This window comes from Falco punctatus (assembly GCF_963210335.1).
Source record: "Falco punctatus genome assembly, chromosome: 3".
Classification (NCBI taxonomy): domain Eukaryota; kingdom Metazoa; phylum Chordata; class Aves; order Falconiformes; family Falconidae; genus Falco; species Falco punctatus.
In genome coordinates this window covers 69,844,720-69,851,917 of record NC_137582.1, presented here as the reverse complement: position 1 = coordinate 69,851,917, position 7,198 = coordinate 69,844,720, and the positions used below count along the sequence as shown (strand labels likewise).

Sequence of the window (7,198 nt, the reverse complement as noted above, 5' to 3'; positions counted from 1 at the left end):
CCACGGAGGCGGCCGCAGTTCGCCTGCGTCTCACGCTAACGCGGTACCGAGTCGCGGGGCTGCGGGCGGCCGCTCCGTAGCCGCGGTTCCCGGTGGGACAGCGAGCTATGCCCCGGGGGTCGGGCTCTGCCCCGGCACGGCACGGGCGGCGGGTGCGTGGCTTTGGGTATATGTAGGAATATATTATAAGTTATACAGGAAAGCTTCTCCTTCCCAGGAGTCGGGTGTCTTAACCCGCCCCAGGCCAAGTAATAGGGGCGAGCTACCGGCCCGCGGCAGGCAGGTTGCCACCGCTCGCCTCCCCTCGCCGGAGCCGTGGCCAAACCCGCTCGCTTCCCTTACTCGGCAGGAGAGCGGTACCCGTCCGGCGCAGGGTAACGGGCTCTCGTGTCCCCCCTCGCCCTCGGGGGCCCCCGTCCTGCCGCCCCCGCCGGCGGGGTGCGGGGCACGGCGGCTGCCCTCGCCGCTGCTGCTTCCTGGTGGGGGGCGGCTGCCGGGCGGCGCTGCAGCCGCCGGGGCGCACCTTCCGCGCAGGTACCGGGGGCCGCTGTGCTTTCATGGGGAGGGTCGGGGGCAGGAGAAAGGCAGGGAACAAACGGCACCGCGCCGACACCGAGCGGAGTCGGGGGAGCTCCGCGCTCGCCGGCGGGCGGAGGCAGCGCGGTGGGGCGGTGGCGGCCGGGACCCACGCGCGCTCCTCGCCGCGGGGGTTGCCCCCTCCCCGCCCCCCGCTCCGTCCCTGCCTCTCTCGGTGGGTGGCGGGGATCGGGGCGGGTGCTGCACTCTCGCACCCCGGCTGCCTCCGCTGCACGCAGCCCAGGAAGGACACGCCGGGTGCGTTGTGATTTACTGTTTTTATTATTTGGTGTTTTTTCCCCCCTTCTATGCCGGCGGCTTCGCGGAGGGGAGCCGTGCGGGGAGGGGAGCGGGGCAGGCCGTACGGGCCTGGCGGGCCTCCCCCCCAGCGCCACCGGCTCCGGGGCCGCGCACGCCCCGCACGCCGGGCTCCGCCGTGTTTGTTGTTGTTGTGCTCTGGGGAGGGAGGAGGTAGAGCCAGCGGCTCACCCGGGGCGGGGGCAGCGTTTCGACTCGCTTCTCTTCCTCTTCGTCGTGTGTGCCTCGCCTCCCCGCCGGCGGGACGGCCGCAGGGGGCTCGGCGAAGAGCGGGCGGCGCTGCGGGACACCTGGAGCAGGTGGCGCCGGCGCGGACGGGCAGCGATAGGTAGCCCCTGGGCTCCCTTCTGCCCTTGATTCCGCCTCCGGGACAGGTAACTGCGGATAGGGCGAGCGGCGCTCGGGGCGGCCCGCCACCATCGGCGGGACAGCTGGGGAGGGGAAGGGGGGGCAGGGTAGAGCCGCCCGGCCCGGCCTCGCGGGGGGTCTCCTCCTCGTCGCCGCGGCGGAGGGGCGCGGGGCGCCCGGGGCGGTGCGTTACAGCCGGGGCGGTGCGGAGGGGCGGCGTGCGGCAGCGGCAGGCCCGCAGTGGGTACCGCGGGCTTCCGGTTTCACACCGTGGCCGTGCCCGGAGTTTTAAACAGAAACGGCCAACTTCTCCTTTTTCATTTTTCTTCGCCCCCCCCCCCCCCCCCCCCCGCCCCTTCTGTTTTTTACCTCATGGTGCGAAGAAGGCGGAGAGCTGGGGGAGCGGGGCAGGTGCTGCCCCGCCGCCACCCCCCCGGCCGCTCTCCTCGCTGCCCGGCTCCCGCCAGGGGTTCCCTTGGAAGTTGGTGTGGGGAAAGCGCGGCGCGCGCCCTGCGGGAACCGGGCGGCGGCTGCGGGGTGCCGCTGCGAGGCTTCCCGCCCCGGGGCTTCCCGCCCCGGCTCCTGTCAGCGCCCCGGTCCCCGGCCTGCCCCGCGCCCCGCCGCCGGGGCCCGCCACCTGCTCCCCTCACCGGCCCGGCTCGGCTTGGAGCTGCCGTGCCGCTGGCGCCGTGTCACCGGCTGCGCGGGGCCGGGGGGGTGGCAGTGCTGACGGTGACCCGGGCAGTGTGCGGTGGGCTGGGGCGGCGGCAGTGCCAGGTCCTTCGTGTGCCCGTGGGGACTTCTGGAAAATCGCTGCACGATTTGTCTTGGGAAGAACGTAAACATGTATTTTTGTAATTTTAAGTAGGTCAGTCATGATAGTATTTCCTGTGGGTATCACATTTGTCCGTCGGTGTATCAGATGCTACGTTTGGGGTTTGTCCGTCAGTATATCAGAGGCTACATTTGGGGTAATGTTGGTTTAAAAAAAATACATGCAGAAACTGTGAGAATAAAGGCTTTCTCGTTAAGAAGTTTCCCCCCTTTTCAGAATTGGGTCTTGGGTGGTCAGGAGCGACAGCATGTATATTTCACTGCTTTGTTTCTGTTAACCCCCCTAATTATTTTTAGAATGTTGAGATTAAGAAATATAATTTTGTGTCTGTGGAGTGCTGCTGGATCACAGATGCAGACAAGTTAACCTGTAGATTGAGGGGTGGTTGTGTCTGAAGGCTTGAAATACCTGGCTGGAAGGATGATGAAGCTCCCTGTCAGTCAAGGTAAATAATAACAGAGTAAGAGAGCAGTCCTCTTTTGTGTTAATGACTTGATTACTTTGGGCAGTTGAGTAGGAACCAGTTCTCTGAAGTCTTTAAATGGGCTTAGGGTAGTTAGTGATAACTGGCTTGACTCTATCAAAGCTCTTGGAGCTTCATGGATTGTATACTTTTTTTGCGGTTTACATCAGCACTGCCTGTATGCATCCTGAATTATTCCAAGGAGCACCTATGAGAATATTAAAAACTCCATACCAGGATATACCAGCATTTCTACTGGCAGCAGCCAAGAGCAGGTGCCTAGAGAGGACCACGATAGGGAAGGCTTGCAGTGATGCTTCCCCAGAATACTCTCTCCAAGTAGCTACGGCTCAAGGATTCCCTTGGGTAGAAGCGCTCCCTTTGTGCTTGACAGACACAAAGGTTGTAGATTATTTTTTTTCTTTGCTCTTACACAGTAGTTCTTGGAGCTATGCAGACTTTTACTAAGGTAATAGAAAGGTATCTGAGGAAATACGTAACCAGGTGGAGAGTTTTACAGGTGTTATTGATCACTAATAAGATGGTCAGAAGGAGATTTCTAGTTTGCAGAGGCTTGTGCATACATTAATTTTCCAAGCAACATTCATGTACTATGCTCTGAGATAATCCACCTGAAATAAAGCTTGATATTTATAACATAACAAACAAAAAAAAGGCAAAGAGTTGCTATGCTCTTCTAACGTATCCTAATGAAGTGGATTCAAATTCATTTTCATTGAGCTGGAAGAAAGGCATGAATAAAAAGTCATGTCTTGTCAGTTTCCCTGGATTTATAATAAGTAGAGAATTAGGAGTAGAAATTGAGAGTTTATGCCATACTGTGCAACTAAAGAATGTACACAAACTTTCAAAGCCCCTGTTTTACAATGATAATTACTATGATTAAGGTAGTGAATGTTATGGTCATTATTGTAGTGATAAATTTTGGCCAACTACAGACCCTTTTCTTTGCGATAGAAATTGCAGCACATTACTTAAAAATAGTTTCGTATTTTTCATTGCTGAATTGTATGTGTTTATGAACATTCTCATGTCAGAATTGTTCTTTCATTAGACTTTATTCTCCAAAAGGTCAGCTCCCATATGATACTTGGATTTCTAGCCAGCTAAGGCCTTAGATCCTTTTTAAAGACAAGTTTGTCAGAATTATAAAAATCATGGACTCAAAATACCCTGCACATGCAGAGAAGGATTAAATCTGTTTTCAAGGCATGACAACCACCAAAACATGACGTCAGTCACCCTGTGAATCAATGACATAATTGGGACATGCGTCCAGTTCTTTCCAGTTCTGAGAGTTTGAGAAGATGAATGTTAATGTTGTGTTGGATTACAAATGAAGGTATATGGAGTGGTAGTGGTAGGATCAGGCAAGAGATCAACCCATCCTAGGGGAATGCCAGTGTTCTCTTTTGGTGTTGCCTTGAGAAACTTGGAATTTGGGATATAGATGCTTGAGTCTCAGTACTGCTGAGCATGCACAAATTTCCTGTTCACTCTTTTTTTTTTGATGTTTTTATTCAGTACTCAATATAAATTACCCATATGGTTGAAATAGCCGCTTCAGTTATTTATTCCATCAAATAGAACATATCATTATAGTTTAGGCTTTAATTACTCTGCTACGTGATTGTTAAGACTAAAGAAACACTTTCATTATAAACGGTTGAGAGAAGGCAGTTTAAACTGAAATCCACGTCTCATACTTACTTGCAGCATAAGTAGCAAAAGTTGTTAAGTGTTCAAAATGGTATGCTACCTGTTTTCTGTTAACTTCTTACCTGCCAAAAGGAAGTGCTGTGAAAATAGATGAGTGCTCGTGTATTAGAACTTGGGCAGTTTGGTTCAGATTTTTATTTACCAGAACTACATTGATTTAATTGACATGAGAAAGTAACAAGTTTTGACAGTCAGCACAGTATATGGACTACTGTGCGTGAAATCTAGTATTCTTGGGCTAAAACACTGAAAGTGTAACCAGTGTTTAATGGGGAGAAGGCTGGAAAGTTTGCTGTTTAAGACTTCGGTGTTGCGTGCAGGTGGTTTGAAGTGTAAACTGCATCATGGATTAAAGAATAGCACAGTCTTCTGGATCATTGGTAAAGTGCCCAGTCCTGTGGTGTTTAATTACCTGAATAATTTTTCTCTCAGGCAAGATGTCACATTGAAGCTGTGATCTGTGTTTTCTGTGCTGAGGCTCTTACTTAAAGGACACCGGTGGTGAAGAGCAGTAGGTCGGGAACTTCTAGATGCAGTTTTGAATACAGCCAGTTAATAGTCTTTTGTAAAACAGGTGTTTGTCTGATTTCTTTAAAATGCTCTGTTGAAGATGAAAAGGGAAAAAGCCATTACAGTTGTCCAGAATTGTTAGGTGCTTCCAAGAAAAAATCAGTGGGACACTGTCATTTCTGAAGAAGCCTGAATTTATACATATTTTAAAAAGAAAGTTAACAATCAGTGGAAGAATAATCAGAAAAAGAATATGTACTTTAGAGCTTGACTGCTCGAATAACTTACACAACTGGAGTTTCAGACAGATAAAACTAGGCTCTGGTACTTTATTTGCATATTACTTGTGTTAATACCCATTTTCTGGGGCACCCAGCCTTCTGCACAAACTGCTTGATTTGGACCTAATTAGATAACCGGCGTAAAATGAACAAGTTGATGTCTGAGAGACCAATCCAATTGCCAAAGGCAGTGGCTGACTTCAGTGGCTATTACATTAGAGAGGTATTATTGTAGCCTTCAGTTGTACTTCTGGGTCTTGCTGTACTAATCAGTCTGCAGGCAGACTCTTCTCACCCCGATGAGAGGACACGCGAATGCTGCGTTCCAGCTAAAGGAGCACAATATGGTGAAACTGACTAAGTTATAAATTAAAATGCTGACATTGATATCTAGTTCTCTAGGGGGTTTGCCCACCTGAGAACTTAGAGAAAATGTTCTTAGGTATGCTAAGCATTGTAGAATTACCTGTGGTTGGAAAGAGTTGCATGAAATTTTATAGGTGTCTCTCACCCAGCGAGAGAATGATATTGTCTAATCTTATGTATTCCGTGACATTAAAGGCTATGTCACACTTAGTTTTAGATTTCTTTTTACTTAATAGTCTCATTCTAACTTCTATGGATTTTCTGTATTTGTTTCTCTGGTTAATTTCATGTAATAGTAGCACATGAAGAAAATTCTCTCTCTTACCATCTCATCACCACGCAAATATCAAATGTAATCCTGATTGAATCCTTGTGTCACGTGGCCTTTTGGGTAGTAGTAAATACATAGTAGTAAATAAATAGTCGTAAATAATTGTGAAGTTAGTTATGTCGATAACTAGAAACTTCATTAACTTCTGAAGAACAAATAGCACTTAAATTTTCTGGCTTTGCCAGCTGTTTCCAAAGTTTGGTTTTTGTGTTTGGTTGTTGCTGGTTTGGGTTTTTTTTTAAAGAAATTTTCTTTTTGTCCAGGAAATATCAGTAACTCTCATCTCAGTTTTCTACGCCTCATCATCTCAGATGGTTGAAATGTTTGGAGAGACTGATCCTTTTGTAAAAGGTTGATCATCCTTGCTTTAACTTTTCTGCAGAGATTGACATACAACTTCCTACTGTTTTCTTTAAAGGATTCTGAATCTATTATGAACAATTTTATGCAGCTAAAAATTTGTGAATACCAGATACTTGTACAGTTCCTGACAACAGTGTTAGGATTTTAACGTTCTGGATTTCTCATATTAGGAAAAAAGCTTTAGGCTTCTTAAAATGCTCAGTTAAAAATAATTGGAGAACTCTTTGGCTAATAGAAAGTGAGACTGTTCCTATGAGGATATTTGCATCAGTTGCAGTAACTGTGAAATCCCTGCACTGTTGCTTAGAATAGCTGTAAATCTTGGATGTATCCCAGGGAAGCCCACGCAAAGGGCAAGTGAGAGAAAACCAAAAAATAACAGGGAAGTTTTCAGCCAGGTTTTTTTCCTTCTGTCCTGAAGTGATTTGGAAGTAACTCACTAGGGAAGTTTAGTTTTCTAAATCTTTGCTGCACTATTGCTTTTTTTTTTTTTTTTTCCCCTGAGGCTTTTGTAAGACCTTTCGAAGAGCAGAAGCAAGCAAAGTAATAAATCTGAGAAGATGGATCAAATCAGAGTTTATCTTTTGTTGTTTTTTTTAAATACACAGTGACTGAAGGTACAATAGTGATTATTTTTTTTAAATTTCAACAGTTTTTGATGAGTGTATCAGCTGTACTAGGTCTGTTTTGCACATTGGAAGGAAAGATTTTTTTTAAATCTTACTTTTTTTGAATTTTGGTCCAACACTTGCAAAATTTATTAGTGTATAATTGCAATTCTTAGTATTTAGTTACTTAAACTTTTGGGAGAGCTTAAACATTTTGGAATGTTTAAAGTCAAGCCTTTCCAGATTGGTGAAATTAAGAACTGAGGTCATTTAGCATCTAACTGTTACAATTTGAAAGTGAGAGGGAAAGGAAAACCAAAGCAAATAAACATCAACATATATTCCTAAAATTAATTCAGGCATGTGGTGTATTTTTATACATTTACCTGGCATTACATTTGGCTACTGCTAAAGAGTTGAAATCTCTGGATCATAAGTGAAAATATGTGTGTTCTTAGA

The 7,198-nt window shown here is 47.4% G+C and overlaps 1 protein-coding gene across 5 annotated transcripts in view; it reads left to right on the top strand.

The window, feature by feature from the left end:
* The first annotated feature begins 357 nt into the window (after positions 1-357).
* MBP (myelin basic protein) overlaps positions 358-7,198 on the top strand; it is a 122,634-nt gene continuing 115,793 nt past the window's right edge. For 2 of the 5 annotated variants that reach the window (XM_080378535.1, XM_080378531.1), the window contains exon 1: positions 872-1,268. The gene's annotated coding sequence lies outside the window, so the exon portion shown is untranslated. Of the gene's footprint in view, positions 535-588; positions 835-871; positions 1,269-1,679; positions 2,111-7,198 lie in introns of those variants that run through there. The other 3 variants (XM_080378532.1, XM_080378533.1, XM_080378534.1) reach the window with 3 other exon arrangements.